Source organism: Gadus chalcogrammus, unplaced genomic scaffold (assembly GCF_026213295.1).
Source record: "Gadus chalcogrammus isolate NIFS_2021 unplaced genomic scaffold, NIFS_Gcha_1.0 GACHA071, whole genome shotgun sequence".
NCBI classification, from domain to species: Eukaryota; Metazoa; Chordata; class Actinopteri; order Gadiformes; family Gadidae; genus Gadus; species Gadus chalcogrammus.
The window spans coordinates 139144-151932 of record NW_026613506.1 but is presented as its reverse complement, the minus strand read 5'-3'; the positions used below and the strand labels follow the sequence as shown (position 1 = coordinate 151932).

Here is a 12789-nt window from a genome sequence, read left to right as displayed (position 1 = left end):
GTTGCAATCGTCTCGAAACGTAGATGTCAAAGGACACCTTGTTTGCTCTGTTGCACTACCGGGAAGATATTTTCATACTTCTAATGGATTGATTCATATTTTAAGGTTCTCGGAGTGAGACTTTAAGTGGCTGCAGCAGAAGTGTTGAGACGAAAGATGATATCAAGAGATTTATAGAATATTCCCATTCACATTATGATTCTTCGTCGTAACATCCGACCAAACATCCTTTACATTCACAGAGCGAAGATTATGAAAGTCCAGGCTCAGCAAGTGCTCCATCTCGTTGCACCTGCACCCAGCGGCTCGCTTGCAAGATTTTGGCCTGAAGTTCTTCCCAGACCAACACCCTAGCCATCCAACATGCATATCTGAGAATCAGGCCTCTCTTTAATAATGACAAAAAGTTATGAGAGAAACACACATTAACTTTTTGTTATCTCATAAGCGGCGTGGTGCCGGCTCCTTTTGACCTTTTGACCCCCGACTTCAAAAACGTGGCCACAGGCCAGCTGTGTCTACACACCTTTAGCCACAAATGTACACCTCCATCCCACAAAAAATGGGGACTAGAAACTAACCTCTGTCTTATGTACATTTACTGTACTGTTGGAGGTCACGCCCCTTTGCCGACCTTTTCGAGATAGCTAGGGATGCTAAAATGTTTACACACATTTCCCGGGGCCCCGTGTACGACATATCCGAGATTTGGAGTTCTAGCCCTTAGAGAAAAAAGGTTTTCCCAAATGGAGTGTCATTTGGACAAAGCCCCTCAGAAGTGTAGCCTGCAAGACCCAATGGTTCAGAATGTGGTGGAAAAACAGTTTTTGAGATAGGAAGGTCCTACCGCCCTGAAATTTTAATACCTTATTCTAGGGCCTAACTGGGACCTCCGCACCGAAACTTGGCCCGGTCGGACCCCGAGGGCAGGAAGGGGGGGCCTGCCCTCGGGGTCTGACCGGGCCAAGTCTAGGGCAGGCCCCCCCCCCTACAAATACAAATATCTTCCCGGTAGTGCAACAGAGCAAACAAGGTGTCCTTTGACATCTACGTTTCGAGACGATTGCAACAGTGCCACACATGATCATATTTGAATATGTTTCGGGGTAGTAATTAGCTGTCGATTTTGGAGGCCTTTATCAATAATGACCAGCTATAGATTTGCTTCCCGATGGAGATTTTTGACAAATTACATGTTAATTAGCATCTACACGTTAAGCTGAGTCCAATGAGATCAAGCTCGGCCTCTTGCTACACCGAGATCATGTCCTAGACCTAGGTGTACCATGTAAAATACATGTTACCATTAGCTAGAGTGTCGTTCTTGGTGTCATTGGACTCAGCTCAACGTGTAGATGCTAAATAACATGTCATTTGTGACAAATCTTTATCGGGAAGCAAATCAATAGCTGCTCAGTATTGATTAAGGCCTCCAATTTCGACAGCTAATTACTACCATTAAACATGTTCGAATATGCTCATGTGTGGCACCGTTGCAATCTCCTGGAAGCGTAGATGTTGAAGGACACCTTGTTCGTCTTCTTACGCCACCGGGACGATATTTACATGCTTCTGATTGACTAATGAATTGATTCAGCTATTCCCCCAGAAGTCTGGGGTCAAAAGGTCAAAAGGAGACTGCACCACGCCGGGGTGGAACCAGATCTCGGGCAACAGCGCAGGGTTGCCGGGTCCTGCAAAACGTGCCCCCCACATACCGTTCAAAATCCACCCAAAATGTCCTAGAAGCATCCCAAATAAAAAATGATATTATTGGCCATTTTGGCCAACGTTTTGAAAGTAATAATATTTGAGGGAATATTTTTTTGTTGTTGTTTTAGCAGCGAAATGCACCGTGTGCGTGTGTGCGTGTGTGTGTGTGTGTGTGTGTGTGTGTGTGTGTGTGTGTGTGTGTGTGTGTGTGTGTGTGTGTGTGTGTGTCTGTGTCTGTGTGTCTGTGCGTGCGTGTGTGTGCTTGTGTGTGTGTGTGTGTCTGTGCGTGTGCGTGCGTGTGTGTGTGTGTATAACACGCTATTTTATGTTGAAATGCGACGTAATCCAGTGTTCACGAAAAGTACACTGTCAACGTATGCTTTTGGCGACTGGGTTGGCTCTCAGATATACGTGTTTCTAACAAGATGATATCATTAAAAGTTACATAAAGTAACAGTTTAATAACACAAACGCAGGAAGCACGTGAGCTGCTAGTTTAGCGAAAGCAACCTGACGTCGTTGAAACATGCGAGCGAGCCGATCAAATCCTAATAACTATAAAACTAAAGATCAGACACAATCACTGACTGAAGATTATGCAAGTAAAAAGTATATTTCTCGCTAGAAATGTTATTAGAAACACGTTTAACGGTGAATCGGTCCTAAAATATTGCATTTCCCATTCAGATAATAAAGATTAATAAAGATCATACACATTCACTGACTGAAGATTATGTAAGGAAAATGTACATTTCTCGCTAGAAAAGTCATTAGAAACGCGTTTAATGGTGTATCTGTCCTAAAATATTGCATTTCCCATTCAGATAATAAAGATTAATAAAGATCATACACATTCACTGACTGAAGATTATGTAAGGAAAATGTACATTTCTCGCTAGAAATGTCATTAGAAACGCGTTTAATGGTGTATCTATCCTAAAATATTGCATTTCCCATTCAGATAATAAAGATTAATATAAGCTACGCCGTGTTCCGGAGCCGCGGGGGATTCTGGGAATTGGGGTTCTCAGTTGACAAATGGGGCTTTTGTTAACTTGTTTTGTTGTTAGGATTAAGTGGGGTTAATGGGTTTGGGATGTTATGTGGTTGTGTGTTGTTCCATTAACATTGTTCGTGTGTTCATTATTGTCGACACCGTCACCGAGAGTGACGTGACCATCGTTTCGTGCAGCTGTTCCGTGTTGAAGTCTCGTTCAATAAAAACCAACTCTCGTTGTCGAGCGTTCAATAAAAACCAACTCTCGTTGTCGAGCGTGCCCCCCCCCCTACAAACGTGTCTCCCCCCCCCTCAACAAACGTGTCCTCCCCCCCCCCCCCCCCCCCCTTCAACTAACGTGTCCCCCCCCCCCCCTTCATGGGTCTGATTCGCCGATTTCCCATGCTGATATCCCCGAAGATTCTCGGGCATCTTCGACAATTTGGCTATAGATTGTCTCATTACACGCTAAATAATATAATTATAGCCTTGTAGTGACCGTAACATAATTCACCTACAGTATTTCGTTATGTGTTGTTCTTTCAATTGTGTTGTTGTTTACTGCATGTCATTTACGTTCTTGGTGGTTCAGGGATCGCGGTCCCTAAGGATTACGTGCGTCTCATGACGTCACAGACCATGCTGGATTTGTTTACCTTCAGCACGCTTTGTTTTCCGGTTTTCTTTTTTACAAAATAAACGAGTCACACGGCTGTGTGCTCAACGTGCGAAGTTGTGTTCTTAACTTATTGCAATTTCCCCAGCCTAATTATATATATAGGTTTTGGCATAAACATAACTAGGGTGCACTGTACTATCTGCGCACACCCTTTCTGAAGCCTCTCTCTCGCTCTCTCTCTCTCTCTGTCCCTCCCGCTCTCTCTTTCTCTCTCTCTCGTACCGTTTTGTGGAGCACGTTAATTGTCTTAGTACACTCCCATTCAGAATGCATTGGTTTACATTTCGTTTTGTGTAACACGCAAAAAGTCGGACTATCGTGCTCGGGAACACGCTTCAATAGATTAACGTTCGTGCGCAGGAGCACGCAATTGCGTGACTAACCCTAACCCTAACCCTAATTAAATGACCAAAATCGTGAGGACTAGGCTTGCGACCCGCACACACATGTGGAGCTCGCGCGGCCGTAGCTCATTGGCGCCACCTATTGATCATTATGTGCCAATGCACAGCCTCTCATTCAAATGACTTAGGGGTCATTTGACCCCTCTGTGGCGCTAGTAGTAAGTAAAAATGGCCCGGCGTTCCTAGTGTTAAATACACAATACACAGTGTGTTGGAATCATGTTAATGTGTATTTAAAGGCATTTCAATTTGTGGAAGAAATTGCGGGGGGGGGAATATAAAACAAATGTCTATCTACCAAAACTTTCGCGACCCCCCTGCAGTACCTCCGCGGACCCCCTAGGGGTCGCGGACCCCCTGTTGAAGACCTCTGGTCTAGCGTGCAATGGACGGTTCGTATCCAATTAGCCTGTCGTGGCGGGCTTTGGCCGCTGTCGTCACGTCTTTACAATTGAGGCCTAGCGTGCTAGCATTGTTCCCCGCGGTAGCAGATGGGCGAATGGATGTTTAGGATAATATGATTCAAATATGTATGATATAACCACTTACATTCACACCTGACCACTCTGACCCTGGTTCCATTAAATGTTGTGAACGAGACTGGACGGTTGATGACGGGATTCTGATGGGTTGCCAGATACTCCTTAATTGTGTTTCCGTAGTGTAGTGGTTATCATGTTCGCCTCACACGTGATAGGTCCCCAGTTCGAAACCGGGCGGAAACAGCATTACTTTTTTGAGATCAACAAAGTTAATGTTTAAATTCTCCAGCTTTACTATCAAGCAGCTATTCGGGAAAAGTCTATCTGGAAGAGAGCCTTCAGCAGTGTCTACTGGGCACCACGCCACCTCTTCAACCGATAGCCTCATCATATTATTAAGTGTTTAAACCTGCGCTGAAAACCTGTTCATGCGGGAGCTTCTGCTGACAAACTTTTCTAGGGTTTTGCTCAGTCTAACAGGTTTGCGTAGTGTAGTGGTTATCACGTTCGCCTAACACGCGAAAGGTCCCCGGTTCGAGACCGGGCGGAAACATGGTGAAAGTATTTGTATTTAGCGCTGTTGAGAGCATAGACTGTATGAAAGTTAAACTCTATCTCTAGTTGTGAGAAGTTCTTAGGAGTGTCTGGGTGTCAACCTCCTTTCCTGATTTGCCTAGCGTTACTGAGTCTTCTACGTGCACCTCTCTAGCATGGACTTCTGGGACTTTACAATTGAGGCCGAGCGTGCTAGCATTGTTCCCCGCTGTAGCAGATAGGATAATATGTTTCAAACATGTATGATATAACCACTTACATTCACACCTGACCACTCTGACCCTGGTTCCATTAAATGTTGTGAACGAGACTGGACGGTTGATGACCGGATTCTGATGGGTTGCCAGATTTACTGTGTATGTGTTTCCGTAGTGTAGTGGTTATCACGTTCGCCTCACACGCGAAAGGTCCCCGGTTCGAAATCGGGCGGAAACAGCAAAACGGTTTTGAGGTATACAAAGTTAATGTTTATTCTCCTGCTTTACTATCAAGTAGCTATTCGTGAAGAGTCTATCTTGAACAGAACCTTCAGCAGCGTCTACTTGGCACCACGCCACCTCTTGAACCGATAGCCTCGTCATATTATTAAGTATTTAAACCAACGCGGAAAAGCTGTTCATGCGGGAGCTTCTGATGACAACATTTTCTAGTTTTTTTTAAAATCTCACAGGTTTCCTTAATATAGTGGTTATCACGTTCGACTGACATGCAAAAGGTCCCCGGTTCGAAACCGAGCGGAAACAGAAAATTGTTTTGAGACATACAAAGTTAATGTTTAAATTCTCCTGCTTTACTATCAAGCAGCTATTCGAGCAAAGTCTTTCTGCAACACAACCTTCAGCAGTGTCTACTGGGCACCACGCCACCTCTTCAACCAATAGCCTCGTCATATTATTAAGTATTTAAACCTGCGCGGAAAACCTGTTCATGCGGGTGCTTCTGATGACAATTTTTTCTAGGTTTTTTTTCAATCTAACAGGTTTCAGTAGTGTAGTGGTTATCACGTTTGACTATCACGCGAAAGGTCCCAGGTTCGAGACCGGGCGGAAACATGGTCAAAGTATTTGTATTTAGTGCTCGCAGTTGAGAGCATAGACTGTATGAAAGTTAAACTCTAACTCTAGTTGTGAGAAGTTCTTAGGAGTGTCTGGGTGTCAACCTCCTTTCCTGTTTTGCCTAGCGTTACTGAGTCTTCTACGTGCACCTCTCCAGCATGGACTGCTGGGGTAACCGTCTCATCCTGGATCGTCTAGCGCAGGGGTCTTCAACGTTTTTCAGGCCACGGACCCCCAAACTGATGGAGAGATGGAGCGGGGACCCCCTACTTATATATTATATAAAATTGTGTTTTATATTAAACTGGTCCTATGGTGCCATGTACAAAATTAACCTTGTTATTGTGCATTCAATACTAAGATATTCAAATAATACGTAGGTTCATATGTTCATGTTTTTATTTTAAACATGTGCAAGGTACAGTAAGTAAACTGTAAACATAACAGACATTTTTAAAACATAAATGTGGAAAGGAAAATTGGTGATGCTTGTTAGTGCCACTGGCATGCATAAACATACCTGCTATCTTGCATTAAATACTGAGACAATTAGAAGTGGAAGAACAGCTCATCGGAATAGAAAAGGATCATAGATACGCCTCAATCGGAATACAATTCTCTCTCGGTTTGGGGTGGGTGCGGCTATTTTTTAACCTAGAGATGGCATAAGCAGCTTCAGTAGTTCGCAATTGGTCGGCCTATAGGCTACTTTTATGCACATCGACCGCTTTCAAGGAAAGTCGATTTTTTGCCTCATTCACGTCTTTCTTATCACTCTGCAGTCCGGTAACTTATCAACCCTGGCGAGTGACGTCAAGGTCTTTGGCGGAATATTTCTCTGCTTTCACTACGAATGGTAAAAATAAAAAAATAAAAAAAGACACACCGTGTGAAGATATATTTTCATTTTTGCAAATAAGCGGTATAATAGAACGTCGCCGGTCATTATCGAAAGTAATACCGTTCAGGGCGAAGCAAGACACCTCCGCTTCGCGTCAGGGTCCGGTTCGCCCTGTCGGGGCTTATTTTTCAGATAATGACCGGCGTTCTGTACATTATCCGCTGACATAACAGCACTCTCTCTCTACCAACAGTCTTGGCTGCGCACTCTCATCCAAATACGTATTGGTTGCGGCGGAGAAAGGGGTAGGCCTAGATATAAAGACCAGACGAGAAACTGACGTTGCTTTGCTGTCCTCCTTCTTCTTAATTGAAGGAGCAGGCAGAGAAAAGCTCTCTCCTGCTGGGCTTTCATCAAAATCAAATACATCAAAATGTCACCAAAACTTGAAAGCCGACGGCCAGAATTAAATGAGAATTAAATGACCAAAATCGTGAGGACTAAGCTTGCGACCCGCACACACATGTGGCGCTCGCGCGGTCGTAGCTCATTGGCGCCACCTATTGATCATTATGTGCCAATGCACAGCCTCTCATTCAAATGACTTAGGGGTCATTTGACCCCTCTGTGGCGCTAGTAGTAAGTAAAAATGGCCCGGCGTTCCTAGTGTTAAATACACAATACACAGTGTGTTGGAATCATGTTAATGTGTATTTAAAGGCATTTCAATTTGTGGAAGAAATTGCGGGGGGGGGAATATAAAACAAATGTCTATCTACCAAAACTTTCGCGACCCCCCTGCAGTACCTCCGCGGACCCCCTAGGGGTCGCGGACCCCCTGTTGAAGACCTCTGGTCTAGCGTGCAATGGACGGTTCGTATCCAATTAGCCTGTCGTGGCGGGCTTTGGCCGCTGTCGTCACGTCTTTACAATTGAGGCCTAGCGTGCTTGCATTGTTCCCTGCGGTAGCAGATGGGCGAATGGATGTTTAGGATAATATGATTCAAATATGTATGATATAACCACTTACATTCACACCTGACCACTCTGACCCTGGTTCCATTAAATGTTGTGAACTAGACTGGACGGTTGATGACGGGATTCTGATGGGTTGCCAGATTTTCCTTATTTATGTTTTCGTAGTGTAGTGGTTATCACGTTCGCCTCACACGCGAAAGGTCCCTGGTTCGAAACCGGGCGGAAACAGCATTACTTTTTTGAGATCAACAAAGTTAATGTTTAAATTCTCCAGCTTTACTATCAAGCAGCTATTCGGGAAAAGTCTATCTGGAACAGAACCTTCAGCAGCGTCTACTTGGCACCACGCCACCTCTTCAACCGATAGCCTCGTCATATTATTAAGTGTTTAAACCTGCGCTGAAAACCTGTTCATGAGGGAGCTTCTGCTGACAAAATTTTCTAGGGTTTTGCTCAGTCTAACAGGTTTCCGTAGTGTAGTGGTTATCACGTTCGCCTAACACGCGAAAGGTCCCCGGTTCGAGACCGGGCGGAAACATGGTGAAAGTATTTGTATTAAGCGCTCGCAGTTGAGAGCATAGACTGTATGAAAGTTAAACTCTATCTCTAGTTGTGAGAAGTTCTTAGGGGTGTCTGGGTGTCAACCACCTTTCCTGATTTGCCTAGCGTTACTGAGTCTTCTACGTGCACCTCTCTAGCATGGACTTCTGGGACTTTACAATTGAGGCCGAGCGTGCTAGCATTGTTCCCCGCTGTAGCAGATAGGATAATATGTTTCAAACATGTATGATATAACCACTTACATTCACACCTGACCACTCTGACCCTGGTTCCATTAAATGTTGTGAACGAGACTGGACGGTTGATGACGGGATTCTGATGGGTTGCCAGATTTGCCGTGTTTGTGTTTCCGTAGTGTAGTGGTTATCACGTTCGCCTCACACGCGAAAGGTCCCCGGTTCGAAACCGGGCGGAAACAGCAAAACGGTTTTGAGGTATACAAAGTTAATGTTTATTCTCCTGCTTTACTATCAAGTAGCTATTCGTGAAGAGTCTATCTTGAACAGAACCTTCAGCAGCGTCTACTTGGCACCACGCCACCTCTTGAACCGATAGCCTCGTCATATTATTAAGTATTTAAACCAACGCGGAAAAGCTGTTCATGCGGGAGCTTCTGATGACAACATTTTCTAGTTTTTTTTTAAATCTCACAGGTTTCCTTAATATAGTGGTTATCACGTTCGACTGACATGCAAAAGGTCCCCGGTTCGAAACCGAGCGGAAACAGAAAATTGTTTTGAGATATACAAAGTTAATGTTTAAATTCTCCTGCTTTACTATCAAGCAGCTATTCGAGCAAAGTCTTTCTGCAACACAACCTTCAGCAGTGTCTACTGGGCACCACGCCACCTCTTCAACCGATAGCCTCGTCATATTATTAAGTGTTTAAACCTGCGCTGAAAACCTCTTCATGTGGGAGCTTCTAATGACAACATTTTGATGACAACATTTTCTAAGGTTTTGCCCATTCTAACAGGTTTCCGTAATATAGTGGTTATCACGTTCGCCTGACATGCAAAAGGTCCCCGGTTCGAAACCGAGCGGAAACAGTTTCATTGTTTTGAGATATACAAAGTTAATGTTTAAATTCTCCTGCTTTACTATCAAGCAGCTATTCGAGAAAAGTCTTTCTGCAACACAACCTTCAGCAGCGTCAACTTGGCAACACGCCACCTCTTCAACCGATAGCCTCGTCATATTATTAAGTGTTTAAACCTGCGCTGAAAACCTGTCCATGCAGGAGCATCTGATGAGAAAAATTTCTAGGGTTTTGCTCTACCAGGTTTCCGTAGTGTAGTGGTTATCAAGTTCGCCTAACACGCGAAAAGTCCCCGGTTCGAGACCAGGCGGTAACATGGTCAAAATGTATGTGTTTAGGGCTCGCAGTTGAGAGCAAGGACTGTATGAAAGTTAAACTCTAACTCTAGTTGTGAGAAGTTCTTAGGAGTGTCTGGGTGTCAACCTCCTTTCCTGTTTTGCCTAGCGTTACTGAGTCTTCTACGTGCACCTCTCCAGCATGGACTGCTGGGGTAACCGTCTCATCCTGGATCGTCTAGCGCAGGGGTCTTCAACGTTTTTCAGGCCACGGACCCCCAAACTGATGGAGAGATGGAGCGGGGACCCCCTACTTATATATTATATAAAATTGTGTTTTATATTAAACTGGTCCTATGGTGCCATGTACAAAATTAACCTTGTTATTGTGCATTCAATACTAAGATATTCAAATAATACGTAGGTTCATATGTTCATGTTTTTATTTTAAACATGTGCAAGGTACAGTAAGTAAACTGTAAACATAACAGACATTTTTAAAACATAAATGTGGAAAGGAAAATTGGTGATGCTTGTTAGTGCCACTGGCATGCATAAACATACCTGCTATCTTGCATTAAATACTGAGACAATTAGAAGTGGAAGAACAGCTCATCGGAATAGAAAAGGATCATATATACGCCTCAATCGGAATACAATTCTCTCTCGGTTTGGGGTGGGTGCGGCTATTTTTTAACCTAGAGATGGCATAAGCAGCTTCAGTAGTTGGCAATTGGTCGGCCTATAGGCTACTTTTATGCACATCGACCGCTTTCAAGGAAAGTCGATTTTTTGCCTCATTCACGTCTTTCTTATCACTCTGCAGTCCGGTAACTTATCAACCCTGGCGAGTGACGTCAAGGTCTTTGGCGGAATATTTCTCTGCTTTCACTACGAATGGTAAAAATAGAAAAATAAAAAAAGACACACCGTGTGAAGATATATTTTCGTTTTTGCAAATAAGCGGTATAATAGAACGTCGCCGGTCATTATCGAAAGTAATACCGTTCAGGGCGAAGCAAGACACCTCCGCTTCGCGTCAGGGTCCGGTTCGCCCTGTCGGGGCTTATTTTTCAGATAATGACCGGCGTTCTGTACATTATCCGCTTACATAACAGCACTCTCTCTCTACCAACAGTCTTGGCTGCGCACTCTCATCCAAATACGTATTGTTTGCGGCGGAGAAAAGGGTAGGCCTAGATATAAAGACCAGACGAGAAACTGACGTTGCTTTGCTGTCCTCCTTCTTCTTAATTGAAGGAGCAGGCAGAGAAAAGCTCTCTCCTGCAGGGCTTTCATTAAAATCAAATACATCAAAATGTCACCAAAACTTGAAAGCCGACGGCCAGAATTAAATGAGAATTAAATGACCAAAATCGTGAGGACTAGGCTTGCGACCCGCACACACATGTGGAGCTCGCGCGGTCGTAGCTCATTGGCGCCACCTATTGATCATTATGTGCCAATGCACAGCCTCTCATTCAAATGACTTAGGGGTCATTTGACCCCTCTGTGGCGCTAGTAGTAAGTAAAAATGGCCCGGCGTTCCTAGTGTTAAATACACAATACACAGTGTGTTGGAATCATGTTAATGTGTATTTAAAGGCATTTCAATTTGTGGAAGAAATTGCGGGGGGGGGAATATAAAACAAATGTCTATCTACCAAAACTTTCGCGACCCCCCTGCAGTACCTCCGCGGACCCCCTAGGGGTCGCGGACCCCCTGTTGAAGACCTCTGGTCTAGCGTGCAATGGACGGTTCGTATCCAATTAGCCTGTCGTGGCGGGCTTTGGCCGCTGTCGTCACGTCTTTACAATTGAGGCCTAGCGTGCTAGCATTGTTCCCCGCGGTAGCAGATGGGCGAATGGATGTTTAGGATAATATGATTCAAATATGTATGATATAACCACTTACATTCACACCTGACCACTCTGACCCTGGTTCCATTAAATGTTGTGAACTAGACTGGACGGTTGATGACGGGATTCTGATGGGTTGCCAGATTCTCCTTAAATGTGTTTCCGTAGTGTAGTGGTTATCACGTTCGCCTCACACGCGATAGGTCCCCAGTTCGAAACCGGGCGGAAACAGCATTACTTTTTTGAGATCAACAAAGTTAATGTTTAAATTCTCCAGCTTTACTATCAAGCAGCTATTCGGGAAAAGTCTATCTGGAACAGAACCTTCAGCAGCTTCTACTTGGCACCACGCCACCTCTTCAACCGATAGCCTCATCATATTATTAAGTGTTTAAACCTGCGCTGAAAACCTGTTCATGCGGGAGCTTCTGCTGACAAACTTTTCTAGGGTTTTGCTCAGTCTAACAGGTTTGCGTAGTGTAGTGGTTATCACGTTCGCCTAACACGCGAAAGGTCCCCGGTTCGAGACCGGGCGGAAACATGGTGAAAGTATTTGTATTTAGCGCTCGCAGTTGAGAGCATAGACTGTATGAAAGTTAAACTCTATCTCTAGTTGTGAGAAGTTCTTAGGAGTGTCTGGGGGTCAACCTCCTTTCCTGATTTGCCTAGCGTTACTGAGTCTTCTACGTGCACCTCTCTAGCATGGACTTCTGGGACTTTACAATTGAGGCCGAGCGTGCTAGCATTGTTCCCCGCTGTAGCAGATAGGATAATATGTTTCAAACATGTATGATATAACCACTTACATTCACACCTGACCACTCTGACCCTGGTTCCATTAAATGTTGTGAACGAGACTGGACGGTTGATGACGGGATTCTGATGGGTTGCCAGATTTACCGTGTTTGTTTCCGTAGTGTAGTGGTTATCACGTTCGCCTCACACGCGAAAGGTCCCCGGTTTGAAATCGGGCGGAAACAGCAAAACGGTTTTGAGGTATACAAAGTTAATGTTTATTCTCCTGCTTTACTATCAAGTAGCTATTCGTGAAGAGTCTATCTTCAACAGAACCTTCAGCAGCGTCTACTTGGCACCACGCCACCTCTTGAACCGATAGCCTCGTCATATTATTAAGTATTTAAACCAACGCGGAAAAGCTGTTCATGCGGGAGCTTCTGATGACAACATTTTCTAGTTTTTTTTTAAATCTCACAGGTTTCCTTAATATAGTGGTTATCACGTTCGACTGACATGCAAAAGGTCCCCGGTTCGAAACCGAGCAGAAACAGAAAATTGTTTTGAGATATACAAAATTAATGTTTAAATTCTCCTGCTTTACTATCAAGCAGC

General features: G+C 44.3%; 6 non-coding genes across 6 annotated transcripts; all 6 read left to right on the top strand.

Moving 5' to 3' along the window:
* Window positions 1-4755: 4755 nt before the first annotated feature.
* trnav-aac (transfer RNA valine (anticodon AAC)) lies at window positions 4756-4828 on the top strand. Its single transcript has one exon. It is a non-coding gene; the product is annotated as a tRNA-Val (tRNA).
* Window positions 4829-5192: 364 nt separating this feature from the next.
* Window positions 5193-5265, top strand: trnav-cac (transfer RNA valine (anticodon CAC)). Its single transcript has one exon. It is a non-coding gene; the product is annotated as a tRNA-Val (tRNA).
* A 2594-nt stretch (window positions 5266-7859) lies between these two features.
* On the top strand, window positions 7860-7932 carry trnav-cac (transfer RNA valine (anticodon CAC)). The gene has a single exon. It is a non-coding gene; the product is annotated as a tRNA-Val (tRNA).
* A 237-nt stretch (window positions 7933-8169) lies between these two features.
* trnav-aac (transfer RNA valine (anticodon AAC)) lies at window positions 8170-8242 on the top strand. Its single transcript has one exon. It is a non-coding gene; the product is annotated as a tRNA-Val (tRNA).
* A 368-nt stretch (window positions 8243-8610) lies between these two features.
* On the top strand, window positions 8611-8683 carry trnav-cac (transfer RNA valine (anticodon CAC)). Its single transcript has one exon. It is a non-coding gene; the product is annotated as a tRNA-Val (tRNA).
* Window positions 8684-11907: 3224 nt separating this feature from the next.
* Window positions 11908-11980, top strand: trnav-aac (transfer RNA valine (anticodon AAC)). Its single transcript has one exon. It is a non-coding gene; the product is annotated as a tRNA-Val (tRNA).
* Window positions 11981-12789: the final 809 nt, after the last annotated feature.